Source organism: Coregonus lavaretus, assembly GCF_964263955.1.
Source record: "Coregonus lavaretus genome assembly, chromosome: 2".
Lineage (NCBI taxonomy): Eukaryota > Metazoa > Chordata > Actinopteri > Salmoniformes > Salmonidae > Coregonus > Coregonus lavaretus.
The window spans coordinates 65,136,140-65,160,154 of NC_139989.1; the positions used below are offsets into that span (position 1 = coordinate 65,136,140).

The window sequence follows — 24,015 nt, forward strand, 5'->3', positions numbered from 1 at the left end:
TTTTCTCTAGAGCAGTGACTGACGCACTTGTTGCTCTCTCTCCATCATGCAGGGGCCGTCAGAGCAGCGGGAAGGTGCGACACAAGCGTCAGGCCCTTCAGGACATGGCACGGCCCCTGAAGCAGTGGCTCTACAAACACAGGGACAACCCATACCCCACTAAGACCGAAAAAATTCTGCTAGCCCTTGGCTCTCAAATGACCTTGGTCCAGGTGGGATTTTCTCTTCTTTTAAATATTTCAGGATTTCAGGACAGTTCAAACATTTTAACCACAATGTAATTTGATTGTTGTTAATCTGATATTGTATTGAAATGAAATGAAAATACAAACAGTATATAGATAAATAATTAGCAAGAATTATCATAGTGAAAAGGCCTACTTACAATTCATTCTAGTGTAGCCTACATTTAAATTTTTCACAGAAACGGTCAATATTAAAATCATGGCATTCCGATTGTCTCTATGAATACTCCATCTCTATTTAACATTATGGTTTTCATTATGGAAAATATTGACCTTGTTCTTATCTCTTGTTATAGCTTGTTTATACTTGTTTGAAAATATAGCCTTTTTATAGGCTACTTGTCTTTGTAAATAGGCAGCTTATACTTAGGTGACGTTTGGTGTTGTGAGTCATAGAGCATAGTGTTCCTCTAGATTACTGTGTTTCCATCATAAATAGCATATTATTATTATTATTATTATTATAAAGTGACAAATTCCAGAGAGAGAGAGGGAGAGAGAAGGGGGAGGGAGAAAGAGAGAGAGAGAGAGAGAGAGAGAGAGAGAGAGAGAGAGAGAGAGAGAGAGAGAGTGTGAGATAGAGAGTGAGCGTGAGATAGAGACAGAAAGAGAGTGTGTGAGAAAGAGAGAGACAGAGAGAGAGAAAGAGAGAGAGAGAAAGAGAGAAAGAGAGAAAGAGAGAAAGAGACAGAGCCAGAGTGTGAGATAGAGAGAGCAGCAACAGAAGGCTACAACTGAGCTCCTCCCTATGTTATGTTCTGTCTGACAGGTGGGGCTTGTACAAACCTAGGATCTTAATTTGAGCCAGTTTGCTACAGCGGGAAAATAATCCTACAGCCACAGGAAATGCGAATTATTATGTGGATTATAATTAATGGACATTATTTGTAGGGGTTGATGCAGTTTTCGTTAGGGCAAATCAAGTCTGACAATTTAAAGTAAAATTACAAACTTTAGAAGCCTTTTTAAACCTTGAATACACTACAAATGTGCATTTCCTCAGCAACGAAAGAGTGATAAAATTAAGATCCTACATCTGTATGTTGCTGTATCATCTCCACACAACACAAGTTCATAAATATGGGAGAGCGATAGAGAGAGAGAGAGAGAGAGAGAGAGAGAGAGAGAGAGAGAGAGAAAAGAGAGCGAGAGATAGGGGAGGGAGAGATCGAAGGCTGTCATGGCTATTTCCCCTTCCCTGCATCTGTCGTCTAATCTGTTTTTAATTTGGGTCCTAATGAAGCTGTTTGTTTTGGGGAGTGTGGGCACATCACAGAATAATGCTTTATATGGAACACACACACACAGGCCCACACCCCCACACTCCCACACACCCCATACGGGGTGCAAGGTCATGTTATGTTCACTCTGTCTGTGACCTGTCTGTCTGTCTGTCTGTCTGTCTGTCTGTCTGTCTGTCTGTCTGTCTGTCTGTCTGTCTGTCTGTCTGTCTGTCTGTCTGTCTGTCTGTCTGTCTGTCTCTATGCAACAGGGTAGAAACAAGGAACAAGGTGATGAACCATGTGGTGTCATAATACTGTGTAATGTCATAGCACTGGGTTCGATGTCTGTGGTGGTAACCCGTCGTTGTGACCAGGGCTGCGTCCCAAATGGCATCCTATTCCCTACATAGTGCACTACTTTTGACCAGAGCTCTATGAGCCCTGGTTAAGAGTAGTGCACTATATAGGGAATAGGGTGCTATTTTGGGTGTAGGCCAGCCGTGCCACCCATCCATCCTCTCGCAGTCTCAGTCTTAATAACATATTGTCCTACAGGCTCATTAGCAAATTGCCTCAGACCTCTCTGTGCTCTCTCAGCGCTCTCTCAGTCTCTGTCAGCCTTCTCCAAGCCACATGTAGACGCCTCAGCTAAGGCCCCTGGTGTGACATGCCCTCAGCCAGAAACAAAGGGACGTGGGACTCTCTTCGTTAATGAGAAACATGATACTGAAACACAGGAAAGATCCGAAAATAAGTACTCTAACATATGGCCAGTCCAACCCTTTCATAAGTTGCTTGAAGTCTATTGAGCATGAACAGTTATTCTAGAGTAACATCTTATGGTATCTGGTTCTTGTGAAATGGAGAAGGCAGGGTTGGGTATCATTTTATTGCATTAAAGAAGACAGTGCTTGAAAAAAATACATTATTAGAAGGAGAGCGGCGGAATCCAGAATAAGCACATAGGACTGGGTACATTGGGTTGGAAATAAATTAATGAAACGTTACATTCGCTGGTCCTGTCAAGCATTTGGAGGTGTTAAATGTTTGTGAATGGCATTTTGAAAGCCTTTGATATAGACTAGAGGACTAAAGATGACTAGACTAAATGAATGCACTGCTCCGACCCGTTTCCCCAGTGTGTCTGGGATGTCTCAGAGACTGGTTCAGCGGTATTATGGGTATTAGGGTCCGCCGTACTGCAACCTGACTCTCTCTCCGTCTCTCTCATGCCCAGGGTAAGGCAGGCCGGAGGGAGGGAGGCACAGCAGACATTTCCCTAAAGGATAGTCTGTGTTATGTCATGGATGTGGGGGTGTTTTGAATCCAAACAATAATAGTGATTTCTATTTTTCTTCCTATTTCTCTCCCTTTTCTTTTCTCTCTGACTATCCTCGTACTTTGCTCTCTGTCTTTGTTTCTCTGCCGTCTCGGTCTCTCTTTCTCTGTCTCTATCTCTATTTTTTATCTTCTGTCTCTCTTTCTCCTCTCTCCCTATCTCACTCTGTCTTTTTCTCACTTTATATGTTTCTCTCTCCCTATCACTCTGTCTTTCTTACTTTCTCTCTCTCTCCCTCCCTCTCCCTCCATCTCTCAGGTCTCTAATTGGTTTGCCAACGCCAGACGGAGGCTGAAGAACACAGTGAGACAGCCAGACCTGAGCTGGGCCCTGCGCATCAAACTCTACAACAAATACGTCCAAGGCAATGCAGAGAGACTGAGTGTCAGCAGCGATGACACCTGCTCAGAAGGTAAGTCCTAACCCTCCCCTCACTGCCAACCTATCATATTATAACACCATATGTCTATCTCATAAAGATAACCCTCACTGCCAGGGCCAACCTATCACATTACACCTCATACATCACATATTTCAGAAGGTAACCACCCCTCACTGCCAAAGTATCAGCTCATAACACCTCATAACATCCTTCATCGAATTCTTCATATCATATCTCTATCTCAGAAAATGAGGTCAGCCAAATACAACCATCTTCCTCCTCCCATATGCCTCGTATCCGACCGCTCCAGCTCCAAAGTAAGGATCCAGTTATGCAGGGCCATGTGCTGGTGTTATAAATGGCCTGTCTGTGGTTGTGTCCTAAATGGCACCCTACTCCCTATATAGTGCACTACTTTTGACAAGAACCCTATGGGCTCTGGTCAAAAGTAGTGCACTATATAGGGAATAGGGTTCTATGTGGGATGCAAACTGTGTGTCCTGGTAGACAGAAGCTGAGGCTCAGAGGCTGTGACACGCTGTCATTAAGACACCCTAGGGCTGAGGACTAGCTTCCCCTTCAGATCCCAGCCTGCAATTGGAATAAGAGGCTCTGTCAGCTGTGTATTTCTTTCTTTCTCTCTCTCTCTCTCTCTCTCTCTCTCTCTCTCTCTCTCTCTCTCTCTCTCTCTCTCTCTCTCTCTCTCTCTCTCTCTCTCTCTCTCTCTCTCTCTCTCTCTCTCTCTCTCTCTCTCTCTCTCTCTCTCTCTCTCTCTCTCTCAGCTCTTTTTGATACAGAGAAACACCCATGCACTGTACTGTGGTGTCACTCAGTCTCTTAAGCCCTAATAGGTTTGTTGAGGAGGAGAGATACACACTGTGATCTGATAGAGAGTTAGTTATGTGACTGATGAGACCATAATCCCAATGACCCTGTAACTATTCAGTCTAACTTTCAAGGTCTCGCTGTTAGATATTTCACCTCAGTGTCAGCGGGGTTGCCGTGCCAATGCCTCAACAGGAAGAGGTCAGGGGTCAGACAGAGGGAGGTTAAAGGTCACATGTAGCTCAGGTTTATGTCCGACTTGAGGAAGGGCATGAAAGAGAAATGTCAAAGGCTTAAAAAAGGAACCTTTGGCTAGCTTGTTTTACATGTCGGCTGAGGATTTCAAACTCACTCTCGGATGTGCAACGTACGCCTCGAATATACGTCTCAAATATCTACCTCAGAAAGCAGGGAGAAGGAAAGCAAATATGTCCATGTGGTTCTGATATGTAGAAGCTATAATTATAATTTGGCCCAGACTGAATCAAAACTCAGACCTGCCGAAATTACCCAATTACAGTCTTAGCACTGACATCATCTAGAGTGGAGCTCTCTTGATTTCCCTCGTCCAGACAGGGTATCTGTTTTTCAGCACCGTGTTCTATCTTTTGTATTTTCTTTCATCAGGTGGGGACAATATTTTAATTCAATCTCAGCCGCAAAGAGCTCCCTGGAAAGGATTTATTTCTGCAAAGAATAACAGCAATGTGCTTTTTATAGAGAGGAAATGGGCTACCATCCATTATGGTTTGGTAATGCCTTGGTCTTAAGCTGATAGCTGAGGTCTTCCTTCACTGTAGTTGGGTGAAGCCCTGCCAACTGGAGGGCATACAGACAGAGGAACTAAATGTCAGATTTTTCTTTCTTTCTCTCTCTACTTTGTCTGTTTTCTCCCTGGTGGCACCCCATGGTGTTGTAGACGGGGACAACACTCAGCGGACGCAGACGAGTGGCGGTGAGTTTAGCAAGCCCATGTACCAGAGCGTCATCAAGAAAGAGGGCGCCGCCATGATGGGGGTGGGGCTCCGGGCCGCTGCCTCATTGGCCGAGGACTATGTGACTCCGCCTCCCAAGTACAAGAGTAGCTTGCTCCACCGGTACCTCAACGATTCGCTGCGACACGTGATGGTAGCCAACGCCGTCATGGATGCCAGGAAGAGGAACCACTCGGGATCCTTCAGCTCCAACGAGTACGACGACGATCTCCTCTCCCCGTCGTCCTCAGAAACCGAGGCAAACTTTGTTTATCGAGCTGGTAAGAGTCCTACATTCTTTCTCACATTCTTTCCTCAAGATTTAGCTGCCTGCTGCTTCTCTCTTCTCTTCTCTTTTTTCTCTTTCTGTCCCCATCTGCACATTTTGTTTTAATTCCCGGCCCTCAGCCCCATCTGGCCCGTTCGTTGTGAGGAGGGCGTTCTTGGGCGCTGTGACGATGTTCCACTGCTGTTCCACTCCTGTTGTCCTGTTTCAGCAGCCTGGTTCTGGTTCTCTGTACTCCCTGTTCTCACACTCTCCTTTCATTTCAGATGAGTGAAAGTTAATATGTTACTTGTGGCTACTGAAATGGACCTCCTAGGTACCTATAGGAAAGGATAGCCTGGCCGGAGCCTTTCAGGGTGTGTCCCAAATGACACCCTATTCCCAACTTAATGCACTACTTTTGACCAAAGCCCTAAGGGCCTTGGTCAAAAGTAGTGCACTATGTAGGGAATAGGGTGACATTTGGGACCTGGCTAAGTCTAATATAAATCTCTCTGTGTGTCCTGTTCACAACAACAGAGAGACCCTGGTCTCGCACTGTCTTAGGTTTGCCCCCTAATGCCAAGTACACTGTGGAATTCCTCCTTACTCCCTCGCCCTCTCTCGTTCCTCTAACGGGTTTAGGGTTTAACACTAGAGACACAATAAGACCATGTGTAACTTACTCACACTCTGACTACTGTTTGGCATGTCTTTGGTCCTGCCTTGAGGCCTTACTGAAAGAGAGAGAACAGGGCAGACATGGGAGGGAAACGTGTGTGTGCCAGCGTGTGTGAGCCAGCATCTGTGATCATGAGCGTGCAGCTTTCCCCAAGGCGGAGCAGGGGCTCAGTGAAAATAAAACAAAAACCGAAGCTAAAGTAATACAAAACAATGGATATATTTGAGCGAGGCACATGAAACAAAGAGTGTGCATGTGAGTTTTCCACTTGGCATATTAATTTCTCACAGTGCAGTGTCCCTTAACCCCTGGTTTTAGTGCCTGTGGGCTGGCCTTGGATATCAGAACGGCTGTATGTGCTGTGTCTTATAAAGGCTTCATGGTTTCATGATGTTTCACCCACAGGTTGCAGGTGCTGTTACCAATTAGACCTAATCTCACAGAGTGCTGCATGAAGTTCTTACAGTTCTTCTTCAGTTCTAGAACAACTGGGCCTTTGTTCCAAAGAAGACTTCATAACTGATAATAATATTTTCATTCAAAAGTGCCTATAGGGAATTCAGATTGAGGTGGAGGAGTGGGATTGAGAGGGGGTAGGGTGAGGGATATTATCCTATAATATTCAAACTTGATCTTATGGCTAAACGTGTTTTACATTGTCTATGCGAAGGAAGGGAGAGGCGCTACAGAGGATAGTGCGTACGGCCCAGTACATCACTGGGGCCAAGCTTCCTGCCATCCAGGACCTATATACTAGGTGGTGTCAGAGGAAGGCCCAAATAATTGTCAAAGACTCCAGTCACCCAAGTCATAGACTGTTCTCTCTGCTACCGCACGACAAGCGGTACCGGAGCGCCAAGTCTAGGTCCAAAAGGCTCCTAAACAGCTTCTACCCCCAAGCCATAAGACTGCTGAACAATTAATCAAATGGCCACCCGGACATTTTCTTTACTTTAGTTTATTTAGTAAATATTTTCTTAACTCTATTTTCTTACTGCATTGTTGGTTAAGGGCTTGTAAGTAAGCATTTCACGGTAAGGTCTAAACCTGTTGTATTCGGCGCATGTGAAAAATTAAATTAGATTTTATTTTATTTGAATTTGAAGTGATGTTTAAGCCGGATAGGGGAGGCAGTCCAATGAAACGCTCCAGCGATCGCGACTGTTACAATCCTCCATCCACATCAAATCCTTAAAACTCCCTGACATGAAAAAACCTTATTTCTCTCACTGAGACACCTGCTGAGCACGTCAGTCACCAGCCAGACACAGACAGAGAGAAATAGAGAGAGAGAGAGAGAGAGAGAGAGAGAGAGAGAGAGAGAGAGAGAGAGAGAGAGAGAGAGGATTAGCTTAGGCTTCAGCACAGGACCCGATTTAATAAGAAAAATATTTAAGGAATTATTTACCTGGCCCACATAATGTTTTAATAGAAAGTAACTATTTTATCTCCATGGTAATTATAATGTCTTGGCTATGACTTCTCCCTCTTGGGTTTCTGGGCTGGCCAGCCAGGCATTATTGGGAACGGTTTCTCCTCTGTTACATGCGAGAGAAGAAGGGAGCTTGAATCCCGATGCACGGAAAGTTATCCAAGGCTTTGGCTCACAAGAAAGTTCACGCGAACACCTGCTAGCCTCTCATCATCAAATCTCAGCAAAAAAAAGAAAACAAATTAAATGAAAGTTTAATTCTATAATTCTACATCTGAGCTTGTTGTCAGAGAGAGAGCGAGAAAGAGAGAGAGGCTCAGAAAGAGGAAGAGAGAGTGAAATAGAGGAAGAGAGAGAGAGTTAGAGGGAGAGAGAAAGAGAGTTAGAGCAAAAGAAAGAGCGAGTAAGAAAGAAATAAAGAATTAGAGAGATAGAGAGAGAATGGTAAAGCTCCAATTTGCATCATTTCCTCTGGAGCTTTTTTCTCCTGTCTGAACATTCCAGATATTTTAGTAGTGAAATAATTCCTGAGCCTTTTGACAATTACAGAGTGTCTGAAATTTCAGGCCTGAGCTGAGCTTCCCAGACTGGAGGTGTGTGTGTGTGTGTGTCTGAGCGTGTGCATGTGTCTGTGGGTGAGTGTGTTCGTGCGTGCCTGCATGCATGGGCTGTAGGAGATCGAGAGACTGAGCTCTCAGAACTCTCAGAGTTCTTGGCACTGGCACATTCGTTATAAGCCCCTACCTCTGCCTCACTTCTGATTCGCTTAAGCCAAAGTGGCGTGCCCGCTGATCAGAGCCCATTGGTTAAATGTCCATTAATGGGACAATTGGTGGATGTCTGCCATGGGTGTTATCTCTGACTTCAGAGAGCAGTCAGACGTGGCAGGAGATGTTGAGTGTAGACTTACTCTGTCTGCGTCCCAAATGGCTCCCTATTTCCTATACCCTTTTCTCTATGGGCTCTGGTCAAAGTAGTGCACTACATAGGAAACAGGGTGCCATTTGGGATGCAAGCTTACTCTGTCCCCGCACTCAATGGGAAAACCAAGAGCCTTTTTTTTTTGCTTGACGAAAAGAAAACAGAAGTCAGAAAAATCCTGTTGGGAATTTCATTGAAAACAAGGAGCAGTAGAATTCCAATGCACATGCCAGTGGTTTCATGCCAAATTACCCTTTAATGGAATATTAAATGGCAGGAATCTCACTGAATGTTTTTCTTCTTGCTCACTACCAGATTTTGCCCCGTCCGATATGATATAGATCATTACACGCCAAATAATTCTCTACATTCCTGCGAAAGGAGAGAGATGGAGAGAGAGTGAGAGATCTTTGGCAGAGGTTTCTCAGAGATTTGACAGTGGTACATTTTCTCAGGTTCTGTTCTGCGAAGTGTAATGTACTGTATAGCTAAGCACAACTGATATATCATCAATACATGGCTCTATTCAATCCACATCGCGGAAGTTCAACTTTATAGCGTTTTTGAAATTTTAAGGCAATGTTCCAGCTTCATTCATTTCTATCACGGAATCTGTAACACTTCAGCGTTACAGATTGAATAGTGATTTTTTGCTAGTTTTTCATATTAAGTTAATGGTGCTCTTTTTTCTTATTTACTAAACAGTTGGTTTGTTCAGCCAAGTTTCCCCAAAAATATTTGATAGGTTCTGTTTAGATTGGATAAGTAGATCAATCTATTTCCCTACTTGTGTAATTTCATTTTAAATCTATTATTGTTTGTAATTTAGTTTAGTACCATGACAGCATGGTTTCTAGTTGTGATAAATATGGTTAATGTGTTTGTGATATTTCGGAGGCCCAAAACGTCTCAGTAATTTCGAGAAGAACACACTCTTTTTCGATTCAGCCATTTTCTCAGACAGACAGGGCCATTCGTTGGTTGCTCAAGATGTTCAGGGACAACCAACACATTATGATTGAAGACCACCTGTAAAATAAATTGTAAAATACATTGGCATTAAAGTTACTTTTTACGAATGCAGGGAGGCAACATTTAACACAAAGTTGAGTCCGAAATATGTTAAATGAAAACAGTAGTGTTTGACACGGCCTCTGAGACTCATAAGGGTCTATTGAATTAGGTCACAGCAAGTGCCAGACAGTTATTGAATCCTAGAGAATTGTAGTCTAAAAAGCTGTTTAAAAAGCACTTACAAATCCTATCTACCTGAATGGAAATGTTTAGTAGTTTAGTAGCTACCAGGCTGACTTGGAACGATGACAGAGTGAGAGTGTTCACCGTCTGTACCGTTTCAGTGTTTCATGTAGCTTCTATCAGGCTGCCGTCCTATACAGGTGGAAAGAAAAAGGAAACGTCTTGAACACATTTTTACATTTTAGTCATTTAGCAGACGCTCTTATCCAGAGCGACTTACATGAGCAATTAGGGTTAAGTGCCTTGCTTAAGGGCACATCGACAGATTTTTCACCTAGTCGGCTCGGGGATTAGAACCAGCGACCTTTCGGTTACTGGCACAACGCTCTTACCCACTAAGCTACCTGCCGAACACAGTCATCATTATCAGTGGAGATGGTCTGCTTTTCATCTAGTCTAATAAGCTATACTATACTGTATGCAGCTGGATATGTATCCCCATGATCAATGGATCCTCCATGGCTGCGTTTACACAGACAGCCCAATTCTGATATTTTATTACCACAAATTGGTCCTTTGACCAATCATATCAGCACTTTTGCCAAAAGAGCAGAATTGGTTTGCCTGTGTAAACACAGCCTTTGATTACATATTAGTCATTTAGCAGACGCTCTTATCCAGAGCATCTTACAGTTAGGGAGTGCATACATTTTCATACTGGCCCCCTGTGGGAATTGAACCCACAACCCTGGCGTTGCAAACACCATGCTCTACCAACTGAGCTACACAGGACTACTATTGATGGATGCGGATTCCTCTTGCAGTGGATTAGGCTCATTTTAGGAATCCAACTAGCCAGGCAGGGATGGGAGGACTGGCCACATATCCCTCTTTCCACCCTTTCATAATAATAAAGGAGGATAGGGAGAAGGGGGGAGAGGAGGGAGCGATGGAGGGAGGGGGGACAGAGGCTGTTCCAAGAGAACAACCCAGCAGCCAAGATTCACTAAGGTCCAGTGTCTGTGTGTGTGTGTGTGTGTGTGTGTGTGTGTGTGTGTGTGTGTGTGTGTGTGTGTGTGTGTGTGTGTGTGTGTGTGTGTGTGTGTGCACACGCCTGCATGTTTGTGTGTGTCTGTGTGAAAGATCTTGACTTCCATCCCTAGCCAGATTTGGGCTCTATTTCTCAGAGAGTGGAGGGGGCTGTCGGGAGAAGAAAGTGAGCGTTGCGGCTGTGATGAGTAAAAGACAGAGAGAGCGTGGCGTACACTGACCTTACTCTCTTCCTCTTCATCAGTATATTTCGTTGAAAGGCTGGAATGAGTGAGTGTGTGTGTGTATGTGTCCGGTAGAATTAAGACTTTTCAACACAAAGACAAAGCCATCTATTGTAAAACATTCATAATGGTTAGGATGTGAAGTAAATCAGGTATTTTACACAAAACAGAGAGTAGAGTAGAGTAGAATATCTACTCTATTGCAACCCCATTGTGTCTCTTTGGGTGTGGTGGGTACTTCTGATGGTGGCAGACAGATGTGGAATCCTGGCTTGATTCTGATCTTGATCTTGGCTTGATGTTGTGGTGCAGAGTACGAAGTGTGCTATTGAGTGGATAGGTACATGGAAAGAAAAGGACGGCTGAGTTCGGTTGGGCTGGTTTTATATTTATAAGATAAATGTTGACCACCACCTACCAGACAGAAATTGGGTGTGATGCTAACAGAACATAATGGAGTAGTACAGAACAAGCCTAGTTCATTCAGACTAGAACAATCAGTTCCATAGAGAAATAAAGTGTGAACTGACAAACATGGCCTAGGCTCTGTTTATAGTGAAACTCCTAACATTTCTCAAAAGCAAATCATCAGCGTCGAGGTTTGAGTAGTGCCCAAATACACGCAGGTAGGCAGGCAGGCAGCAGAACCCAACAATCAGCAGATCACAAAACACAGCTGTGTTAGCTGGGTTAAAATACTGATTCACTCACCCCAAGTCTGTAGAAAGCACAAATTGGCTTCATAAAAATAAAACAAACAGCCTCATGTCTAAAACAATTGTCCACAATGAAAGTGTAGAAGGTGTGACCAGGAGTCAAGGCCCTCACACACACACACACACACACACACACAAACACACACACACACACACACACACACACACACACACACACACACACACACACACACACACACACACACACACACACACACACACACACATACACACACACACACACACAGGGAATTGCAACATATTATGTTAAGACTGCAGCACAAACATATCATTTGGGTTCCAAATTGGAACTTCCAACTCCAGAATGGGGTATTTTTAGTCCAAGAAAACACTTAAAAATCCCAAGCAAATTGTGTTTACACAAGAATTTAGTGTACATACTTTTTTCAGTGCTTTTTGTGTACTGCAAACAACTTCCATTTGTCTCAGAGGACCAGGGTTATTGAGAAAGGCTGGGAGCAGAAACAGCTTTAGCTCTGGTTCAGATTCAGAGCAGCATGTTGTTTTGTCTGTACCTGTTAAATCAAACAGAGGATAATGATAAAGCATCTGTTGAATAGTTTAACCATGGGGCCTGTTCTGAAGCTCACTTCGACCACTCGGTCTACGTCATCGGGTGATATTGTTACCATATTAATATGTCCCCGGTGACCCAAACACCTCTGTGGTCGTTAGGTCAGTGTTTGAAGTATGCGCGTACTGATCTACAGATATCAGACAAGGCTCCGATTGGAGCTTGTGTCCAACTCTCCTTAATCTCTAACCGCAGGAGGAGCAGAGCTTGCTGTCGTGATGACCGTTTCCGTGCCAACCATCTGCGGAAAACAGACACGTATGAATCTCTGTCACGCTCATCTCTGCCGAGGTTCTGATCTTCCTCTGAGATGTTGATGTGCGGTGGTGGTCGAGGTCACACACACGCACGCACGCACGCACGCACACACACACACACACACACACACACACACACACACACACACAGACACACACACACACACAAAAGATGAGCCTTAGTTAACAAGGTATTCCTCTCCTCCAGCCCACTCATTTGGCCAACGATGTGACTCTGATTAGCTAGTGTTTGTTGCCACTCGTAAACACACAGACTCTCTGAGACCATGTTTAAACGCACTAAACACTATTATGGCTTCATCTCCAAAAACAAAGTGTGATTCCCATTTTGTGATTGTTATCTTTTCCCCCTATCACTGACTGATGCATTGTGGTCTGGGAATGTCATGGTCTGTGTCATCTGCCTCCACGTCGTACAAAAAATTGTAGGAATAGGAAAAAGGACAGACTAAACCATTTTAAAACAGTTATATATAGTGTGCATAGTTAATATTTCATGCATCTGGGATTCTTAATGTCTATTATAACATAGCCTGGATGTTATTACTATTACTATGTCATTACTAGCTACAGTAATATCTGGGGTTCTTACCAGAAAGAGGACAATAATGTAATATTTCTAGCAGGAATAGTTTACAGTGACTGCTGACCTGAATCCATGGTTTTGTCCCAAATGGCACCATATTCCATATATAGTTACCTACTTTTGACTAGAGCCCTGGTCAAAAGTAGTGCACTACATAGGAAATAGGGTGCCATTTGGGATGCAAGCTATTACTCCCAGTACAATGGCTCCTCTGTGGCCGCAAAGTTACGACTTACTAGAGGATTATCCAACTCAGCAACGTGCTGCAGCACTCAACCAAGTCAAAGCCATGATATATTTACAGACTGAAAACCTGAAGCCTAGTGTGCATCCCAAATGGCAACCTATTCCCTATAGTGCGCTATGTAGGGAATAAGGTGCCATTTGGGACTCATCCCTAGAAAGGTAAAATGTTCTGGACTGGTTTGAATGGTGATATTCTGTAATATCGCCTGCTAGTTTGGATTAACATACTGTACTTGACTGGAATATAAAAGTCCATGCAAATTGGCAATGTAATAGAATGCCATATTCTTTTATACCTATTTTGCGTTTACTCACTCACTAGTTTTGTGAACTTCCTTTTTCAATGTAAAAGTTATGAACTCAAAGCCATGTCATTGTAAGCAACGCAGGGAAGCAACGAAGGCACATTTTCCATAAGTTCTCTGTCTCTGTCTTTGTGTCTCTATGTCTGAGTATGACTGGCCTATATTGTGGCCCTGGGCCCTGGTAGGCCAGTATGTGCCAGTGAGGGCCCATGGAGCCCCAGCCTCGGAGTGGCTGCCCAACAGAGAGGCAGGGCGTCTGGGCAGTGAGGGCGGAGGGAGAGGCGGGAGGGCCCAGGGATGGGTTGGCAGTCCCGGGGCCAGAGGAGTGCCAAGGCATCCCTAACTTCATTCACAGACTCCCCTTGACATTATAAAAAAGTGCAGACCATTTAAAACCACCAGGAAAATAAGAGGAAAAAACCAAGCCCTTCATCGTGTCACTAGTGACAGTCCAGTACAATATGTCTCTTTGCCTCACTCTTTTCTCTCCTTTGTTTGTTTATTTGTTTGAGAAGAAATATAGGGTCGATATAGGGTTTTGTATTTTCCAACAATCAGGATAAAGGACTTGGTCAATTATTATTTGATGTGCAAGTACTCTTAGGCACCATACTTGTGAACATTAGAAAAAGTTTAAACTGTCTCAAAATGTGCATCAGCCAATGAAAGTCGTCAATTTACTTGCACGTGATAGAACGCTACATTGTAGCTGTTCCCATCAGATAACCTGGCACACGTTAACCCTATGTTAACCTCACCAGCTGACAGTGATTATTTCCTGTAACAAATTCCGCATCAGTCTATCAAAGATCTTAGACTTTATATCCACTTTATATATGCCCGAATCCCACGTTGTTGCCTATCCGTTTCACACACATTCATGTGCTTTCACAGCAATAAAGATGTAGGAGGATTATACAACATTATACAATACTCGTACATCGTTTATACAAAAGTGGAACATGTTTGTGGTCTTGTCAAATAGCGCTTGTGGTCTAGTCATTTAGGTGTACACGACCATGTAATATAGCCTATGCAATATGACTGTTAGGCCATAGCAGTCTGTTTGTCTGCAAGGCTGATGAAAGACGTAGCCACTTATTAAGTTCATAATTTTCAAGCTGTTTGTTGCACACACTAACACAATAAACGTAATTCTAGATTTCAAAGGAGAAAAAACACGTGGGATTCGAACCCTTGCCACAATCTGCAAGTCAGTCAAATGCATGTGATCTAGTTGATTTGATTATCATAATGTGCTGTTGGCCTGTTAAGTATGCTTTGACAGGGAGGAAGAGGCGAATCTTTGGCTTCAAGTGCATGATCACATCAGATTTTTTTGCAGGTCTTCTGTTTCCCCACATTTATTGATGAATTTCCCACCATGAAAATGTTTCCCCATTCCCCAATCAAATATCTTCATACAGTGCATTCGGAACGTATTCAGACCCCTTGACTTTTTCCACATTTTGTTATCTTACAGCCTTATTCTAAAATGGATTAAATAAATCAAATTCCTCATCAATCTACACACAATACCTCATAATGACAAAGTGAAAACAGGTTTTTAGAAATTAACCCCCCCCCGAAATACCTTATTTACATAAGTATTCAGACCCTTTGGTATGAGACTCAAAATTGAGCTCAGGTGCATCCTGTTTCCATTGATCATCCTTGAGATGTTTCTACAACTTGATTGGAGTCCACTTGTGGTAAATTCAATTGATTGGACATGATTTGGAAAGGCACACACCTGTCTATATAAGGTCCCACAGTTGACAGTGCATGTCAGAGCAAAAACTAAGCCATGAGGTCAAAGGAATTGTCCGTAGAGCTCCGAGACAGGATTGTGTCGAGGCACAGATCTGGGGAAGGGTACCAAAACATTTCTGCAGCATTGAAGGTCCCCAAGAACACAGTGGCCTCCATCAATTCTTAAATTGAAGAAGGTTGTAACCACCAACACTCTTTCTAGAGCTGGCCAACTGGCCAAACTGAGCAATCGGCCACCTTTATGGTAAAGTGGCCAGACGGAAGCCACTCCTCAGTAAAAGGCACATGATAGCCCGCTTGAAACAAGATTCTCTGGTCTGATGAAACAAAGATTGAACTCTTTGGCCTGAATGCCAATTTTCACGTCTGGAGGCACCATCCCTACGGTGAAGCATGGAGGCGGCAGCATCATGCTGTGGGGAAGTTTTTCAGCGGCAGGGAGACTAGTCAGGATCGAGGGAAAGATGAACGGAGCAAAGTACAGCGAGATCCTTGATGAAAACCTGCTCCAGAGCGCTCAGGACCTCAGACTGTGGTGAAGGTTCACCTTCCAACAGGACAACCACCCTAAGCATACAGCCAAGACAATGCAGGTTTGGCTTCGGGACAAGTCTCTGAATGTCCTTGAGTGGCCCAGCCAAAGCCCGGACTTGAACCCAATCGTACAGACCTGAAAGTAGCTGTGCAGCGACGCTCCCCATCCAACCTTACAGAGCTTGAGTGGATCTGCAGAGAAGAATGGGAGAAACTCCCCAAATACAGGTGTGCCAAGCATGCAGCATCATGCTCAAGAAGACTAGAGGCTGTAATCGCTGCCAAAGGTACTTCAACAAAGTACAAAGTAAAGGGTCTGAATACTTATGTAAATATATATTTAAGTTTTTTATTTTTAATACATTTGCAAACATTTCTAAAAACCTGTTTTTGCTTTGTCATTATGGGGTATTGTGTGTAGATTGATGAGGAAAAAAACAAAATTCATCAATTTTAGAATAAAGCTGTAATGTAACAAAATGTGGAAAAAGTCAAGGGGTCTGAATACTTTCCGAAGGCACTTTAGATACCGCACCCCATTTATACCTCAATCGACGTAAAACATACATTAACTGCACAGGAGAACGGCTCAAAAAAATTTACGGAAATGGAATGACATTTTAGCAGACGCTCTTATCCAGAGCAATTAGGGTTAAGTGCCTTGCTCAAGGGCACATCAACAGATTTTTCACCTAGTCGGCTCAGGGATTAGAACCAGCAATCTTTCGGTTACTGGCACAACGCTCTTAACCACTAAGCTACCTGCCGCTCCTGGAAACCATGTGTTTGATGTAATAATAATAATAATAATAATAATAATAATAATAATAATAATAATAATAATAATAATAATAATAATAATAATAATAATAAGCCATTTAGCAGACGCTTTTATCCAAAGCGACTTACAGTCATGTGTGAATACATTTTTACGTATGGGTGGTCCCGGGGATCGAACCCACTACCCTGGCGTTACAAGCGCCATGCTCTACCAGCTGAGCTACAGAGGACCATGTATTTGATACCATTCACCTATTCCGCTCCAGTCATTACCACGAGCCCGTTCTCCCAAATTAAGGTGCCACCAACCTCCTGTGATTCACTGTAAACGCTGCATATGTCGGCTCAATGGGAAATTACCTTTAAATTCCTATTGCGCAATCTGTAACGCTTCAGCGATACAGATTGAATAGAGCCGTAACCCTTTTAACGCGTACAAGTAAATCAACGATTTTAATTGAATTTTGAGACAGATAAATACTTTTTCTAATGTTCGCAAGTATGGCCCATTATTGTCTGCACATTCACCTTTTTTAAAGTAAACAAGAGTTAACTTGTCCCATAGTGTCTCCTATCCAGTAAGTTGTGCTGAATGCCTGGTTGTGGACTGAACGGCTTCCTCTCTGTTAGAGATGGCAGCAGTCAGGATCACTCATCTCGAAGGATGCTTCCCAAATAGCACCCTATTCCATATATAGTGCACTACTTTTGACCACGGCCCATAGGGCTTTGGTCAAAAGTAGTGCACTATGTAGGGAAAAGGGTGCCATTTGGGACAGAAGGTAATACTGTAACCCCTGAGTCATAACTCACTGATTGACCTTCTCCAGTCAGCGGAGACACATGATTGGATGATCACACTGCTGTCCAGCTCTCCATTGGTCGGTTGACCTCTGGCCTATCAGTGGGGTGTCTGTGATTGCATCGGTCCCATCTGTGATGTATGTTTCTTCTCTTTTGTCTGGCTTTCAGGAGCCGAGCTGGTAATAGGCTGAGCTCACTGATCACTAATCTAGCGCAGCCTTTTGTCTGATTTATGCACTAGGACTAGGGGCTGGTGTGGTGTGTTTATTGTTGTGTGTCGCTAACAACAGCACCAGCTGGTTGTGATAATACATACCCATCCTCTCTAAGCAGGTGTACTTTATTCCCTCTCTCATTTGTCAGTTCGTTGTTAATTGTTTTTGCTCCAATGTTTTGTTTCATCAATTTTTGCTGTATTCACCCTCCTCTATTACCCGCGGTGATGTTAAGTGAACAAATATTTTTTGACTTTCACCGCCACGCCAAAAACATTAAACTTCTTTGCTTTCCCCTCGCCGATCTTTAAAAAAGTCTATGAAATCCTGCTGTCAGTATAACAGAAAGGCAACAGCAAAGTTAACTGCATGACTTTCAGTTCAGTAGCAAAGAAGGAGAAAACCCCCCTAAAGAACAGAAAAATAATGAAAGGTCCCGCTATGGTTTATTGACAATTCATAGTTTGTTTGGCATGGTCATTGTTTAAAAAAATCGGAGTTTTAGATGTTTTAGGCAAAGAAGGTTGGAAATAGAGTTTTAGCATGCGATGGTCCATTTCCAGCTCAGCTCTCCAGTCCGTCGTTCCCTTCCCGGGGATGGTGGGCCTGTTGGGCTCTGGCCTGCGTCTGGGTTGGACGGGGTCTCATGGGGGGATTCTGGGTAAACGACGCGTGTGGCCTCACCCTCTGCTCCGCTCTGCTCCTAACCTGCAGGAGGCGTCACACAAACATGGCTTTTATGAGACTTTGAGGGGATTGAATGGCATCTGGACACTGGATGCCCTGCTCTGAAACACACTGGACTGGAACCCACAGTGGCTTTTCAGCCTCGCTGCACAGAGAGTTCTGCAGACCAGATCTGGGTCCAAATATATATATTTTTAATCTGTGCTTGATTGAGCTTGCCTGTTGCAATTGATCCAATATTTCAAAGTCAAGCAGTATTTGGACCCAGGTCAGCTGCAGATATTCCCTTTTAGCCTGCTATACAGTCAGGCTCTGTGCTCGCCTTATCAGAAACACCACAACACAGATTACAGTAACTACAAGACAAAAGATGCAAAAGGGTGTGTTGTGGCACTACTATAATCCCTTGTAGGGTATTGTTTTAATATCTTTGTTGTCTTTTGTTGTCTGCTGTATGGCTTGTCATCATTAGCAACCAATCCATACACTTCCTGACACCATAGTAAACATTGAGCTAATATATCCATGTAGGAACATGACAACATAACAACCTACAGCACATGAAAACAATGTTATTGGGATGTAATTACATAGCTGTTATTATACAGAATGAATGAATGAAATCAGTCCCAATCCTGTCTCTAGCACTGGTATTAGTCAGGGAGACTAGATGGAGATACATGTACATGAAAAATGCTGGAATAGACTGAACCATTGGAAACTGAGCCATAGAGCAAACAGAGTACCTAGTCACCCACTATCAAAATAGGGGAAGCAAACATGTTTTGGCACCTCCATTTTTCTGACCATGAAATGATTGTATTCCATTGGGTAATTTGTCATTTCCACTGATTAGTAATGTAGAGTAGACCACTGCAAATTCCTGTGAAGTATTACAGCAGTCTAACAAAGTAGAAGAAGGAGTCCTAATATTCGATTTTTCACCAAATATTGTGAGATAAAGTAAAAAAAGGTAAATTCAATCAGAAGTCAGAGAGCAAAGCTGGAAAGGGAGAGGAGGGAGAAGAAGAAAAAACACTGTAATCATTTCAAAGCTTTTAAATGGCATGTGAAGCTGTGGAAGAAATGCTTGTTCTTGACATATAACAGATATAGTTTTTCCTCGTGAAAGCAAAGGGAGAAACATAATTGCATTTGTTTTGGCTGGACTGCCTGAGAATGGTCAATCTAACACAGTGTGTTACTGTACGCCACTCCAGTCAGAGGAAGAGAGAGAGAGAGAGAGAAATAACTGGTGAGACTGATAAAGAGAGAAGGAAAGAGTGCGAGAGAGAGCAAAAGAGAGGGGGGAGACTCAAGAGATGAAGCGAGAGATAAGAACTAAAAGAAAAAGAAAAAGAGGGAGAGAGAGAGAGAGATGTGGCCAGACGAGTATTCTGGAATGTGCTAAAGAGTTGAAACCCAAGCTGTGGTTTGTTCTCTTTGTAATTGCCTCACAACTTTCTCTCTCCATCTCTCTCTATCTCTTCATCTCTCTCTCCCTCTCTCTCTCTCTCTCTCTCTCTCTCTCTCTCTCTCTCTCTCTGTCTCTCTCTCTCTCTCTCCCTCTCTCTCTTTGTCCCCCCCCCTCTCTCTAAGAATCACAAACAAGGTGAGGTGAGTTTATCCCCCTAAAGACCATCTCTCTCTGTGGAGTTAAACTATTACTGAGAGAAACGGGAAACAACAGGACATTTCATAATCAGCCTCATATCAGCCTGAGGTTGTGCAGGTCAGTGCGGGTCACGGCACATGTGAACGTTTTCGGAAAACCAGCAGCCAGCGAGGAGAGAAAGGCGTTTGGAATGATTAGGTGATTTGCTGTTTGGCCCTGCAGGAGTCTATATTCCTGGACTTTGGATTTAGGTCTTTGGAAAACTGAAGGGGTGAGGTGAAAGGCGGCGGCGCGCAGCGGTGAAATCCGTCTGTCCATTCTCCGGTGTCGGAGGGGTTCTGGGACCCTTGCAGGAGGAAGCGAGGACATGGTTTTCCAGCTCCACAGTTGTGTAGGAGTGACTGTAACTAACCTAACAACTCTGTCCCCACCCGACTCTCCTTCCCCGCTAGTTAGAAGAGTGGGAACAAATTCCAGCTCAAATGTGCGACGGAATTTGCATTAGTAAAAAACTATCGAAACACCCCGTCGGCAATGACTTGTGGTGTTGGCGGTACAAGTGGCTGCTCGTCAAAGGGACTCATACATGTTACAAACATTTTCTTTACGGGAAAATGCGGTGCTAGGCGAGCGTCTGTCTCTCCTCCGTGTCTCTGTGTCTATGGGGCGATCTGGGAGGGCAATCATCATAAATGAAAGCAGCTGGCATCCACGAGAGAGAGAGAGTGAGAGAGAGAAAGGTGGGAGAGAGAGAGATGGGAGAGAGAGAGAGAGAGAGAGAGAGAGAGAGAGAGATGGGAGAGAGAGAGAGATGGGAGAGAGAGCGAGAGAGAGCGAGAGAGAGAGAGAGATGGAAGAAAGAGAGAGAGAGAGATTTCCATTGAGAAGGGTAGACACAGGAAAACCTGGCTCCCTGTAGAGGAAAGGCTGTGCAACCACTGCACCACAGCAGAACCTGAGACAGAGCTGCATTTCATGACAAAATGTAAAAAATATAAAACAATTAGAAAGTGTAATTTCCCCAAATTTGAAACCGTTTTTTAAGGTTTCAAAGACCTCTCTGATGAGAATAGGCTACCCGTCCTGTTGGGGGAGGACGCAGAGAGCTGTGGGTTGGCAGCGCACTACATTGCTGCCTGCAATAAGGGACAGTGTCTGACAGACCAATGGTTCAATGGCCCTTGGTTATTATTGTTACTGTTGTCCCGTTGACAATATTGATTATTATTATTTTAATTATTTTAATAGTGTAAATATTGTACGTAAGCTTTGGCAATATGTACATTGTTACATCATGCCAATAAAGCAAATTGAATTGAATTGAATTGAGAGAGAGAGAGAGATGGAAGAAAGAGAGAGAGAGAGAGATGGAAGAAAGAGAGAGAGAGAGAGAGAGAGAGAGAGAGAGAGAGAGAGAGAGCCTCACCCCAATCAGTCGCCTGGTCTTGCCTAATGCTCAACTCAAACACAGGACAGCCAATTACTGATTACCTAAGCAAAGAATGCTGGGTATTACTGTACAAATTCTTCAGAGAAAGGTACAATTCTCCACAGCTAAACTGACAGACCTGAAGCTTTGTGGTAGTGTTAACTTTAGTACAGACACTCACGGGTTCCCTCTTAGTTTCGTCTCTTTCCCCTCACACCGTCCCCCCTTAAAAGCAGCTCATTGGCCTTAGCCATGTGTTTTGTTAACTCAAAGTGTGTGCCTGGAGGCTTCATGAGCAGGAAATCCAGATGCTCTGGTATCTTTTAATGGGCTTGGAGGGTGCCAAGCCAGTGTCATCATCATCACTGGCTAGAACTTGCCGCTAGGCAGAGGCTAGCCCTGGACCCAAACACTGCCCCCTCACACCACCACCCCACCCTACACCCTACCCGAGTGGTGCAGCGGTCTAAGGCACTGCATCTCAGTGCTTGAGGCGTCACTACAGACCCCCTGGTTCGATTCCAGGCTGTATCACAACCGGCCGTGATTGGGAGTCCCATAGGGACAATTGGTCTGGGTTTGGCCGGTATAGGCCGTCATTGTAAATAAGAATTTGTTCTTAACTGACTTGCCTAGTTAAATAAAGGTTAAATAAAATAAAATAAACATCCTACCCCCTCTCGAAGCTCTCTATAGCTTGGCAGCTAGTGAGAGTACATGAGGCCTGCTGCGGCTGTGCCACCATTACCCAACACACACACAGACATGCACGGACGCACGCATACACATACAGAATCACACACACCATCGTAACAGCCCTTCTACCTTAAGGTCTGTCTGGTAATCTCACAGTGAGAACACAGAACATTAGATGGGCCTGGTTGTGAACAGACCGGATTCCTGACTAATGTTTTTCATATGAGCTATAAATGGCTCCTATTTGAGTGTGTGTGTGTGTCGGTACAGCATATGAAGATAAGTATCTTTCTTAGTTTATTTTTCGGTCTATTTCCGTCTCTCTTTCTCTCTCTCTCTCATTTTCTCTGACAACACAATCATATATTCTCAGTCATTTATTTTCAAAGGAAAGTATTAGGGTATGCAGTTTGGGATGCATAAATATCAGAAAGTGCAGTTGTGTTATTCATGTCAAAATATGATTGTTACAGTGCCTTTTTAGTTTTTTATATGTCCATTATTACATGGCTACTATTTGTTTTACATATGAATCAAGAGTGGAAACAGAGAAACACGTTACTGCAGCACACACACACACACACACACACACACACACACACACACACACACACACACACACACACACACACACACACACACACACACACACACCTCACCAGCCCTCAAGAATTGCCTTAATTAAGCCTCATTGACCTCCGGGTGTGCGTTGTTAAATTAACTTATTTTACTGTTGTGATTTCAGAAACCATGGATCATGGATCAAGTAAATGTGACAAGTGAGTGTATTTTACAGATACCTTCTGTATGTTTTCGTGCTCCCTCTGACATCATTTTCTCTCTCTCTATGATTATGAATTATTTGTAGAACTCCCCCACCCCCTTCCTCCAACTCTGCGTTTGTTCTCCCTCTCTTCTCTGTGTGTGTAATGTTCACCTCTTTCTCCTCCAACTCTGTGTTCTCTCCTCTGCGTTTTGTATAGTTTCCCTTCATCTAACTCTGTGCCATTCTCTGTGTGTGTGTGTTGTGAGAGAGAATGCAGAGTTAGAGGACAGCATACAGGCAGACACAGGCACTCTGTGTTCTTTCTCTCGCTCTCTCTCTCTCTTTGTGTAATGTTCACCTTCTCCTTCCCCTGACTGCGTTCTTTGTCTCTCTCCTGCATTCTGTGTAATGTTTTCCCTCCTCTAAATCTGTGTTCTCTCTCTGTGTTATTTAGTGTCCTCTCCTCTAACTCTGCGTTCGTTCTCTCTGTGTGTTATGTTCAGGGGTGGCGTTCTGAAGGAGAAGGTACGGGGCAAAGACGAGACGTACTGGAAAGAGATCAACGCAGCCATGGCCTTGACTAACCTGGCACAGGGAAAGGACAGCAATGCATCAGGGACGACCAGCTGCATCATCCAAAAGTCCTCTCATATATCAGAAGTAAAGACTGTCAAAGTGCCTCTGGTGCAGAAGTACTAGCGCCTATCACAGAGTCTTCTGTCTCAAACTAATCTTCCCTTCCACTCTCTATGCAACACCAACATTCCCTCTGAAAACTCACTCTGAAGAGTCAGTCAAAAAGCGAAACAAGAAACAAGTACTCTCTTCTTTTGTTCTGTTTGTTTTACTGTATGTTGGTATAAATGCAACAGAACTGAAGACAACCTATCTTGTGTGTCGGTCTGTGTTTAAAAAAAAAACTGCAGTACATGCATTAGACAAGTGTTGATATGATCGTCTTTAACTGCATTATTTTGTTCTGAACGAGACACTTTTGTAATGTTAATTTATTCGTTTTTTTATACTCCGAAATTTGTATTGTAGTTTTGCCAAAGTGCCTTTTGGAAGCAGAGCAACACACCCTGTGTGGTAAATAATGTACAGACAGAGTGTCTCTGGGAACATAAAGGACTATCTGAAGTAGAAATATATGGTCATATAAGCTTCTTCTGAAGCAGTCCCTTTCTCCCTGATATGTGCCTTACAATGTGGATGAATTTAGCTCATCATC

General features: G+C 43.6%; 1 pseudogene across 1 annotated transcript in view; it reads left to right on the forward strand.

Moving 5' to 3' along the window:
* Positions 1-23,483, forward strand: part of LOC311140177 (outer dynein arm-docking complex subunit 2-like) — a 99,717-nt pseudogene extending 76,234 nt beyond the window's left edge. Inside the window, exons 20-24 of the transcript in view lie at positions 53-212; positions 3,066-3,219; positions 4,934-5,269; positions 22,764-22,797; positions 23,288-23,483. The product of the transcript in view is annotated as an outer dynein arm-docking complex subunit 2-like (transcript). The remainder of the gene's footprint in view (positions 1-52; positions 213-3,065; positions 3,220-4,933; positions 5,270-22,763; positions 22,798-23,287) is intronic.
* The last annotated feature ends 532 nt before the right edge of the window (positions 23,484-24,015 follow it).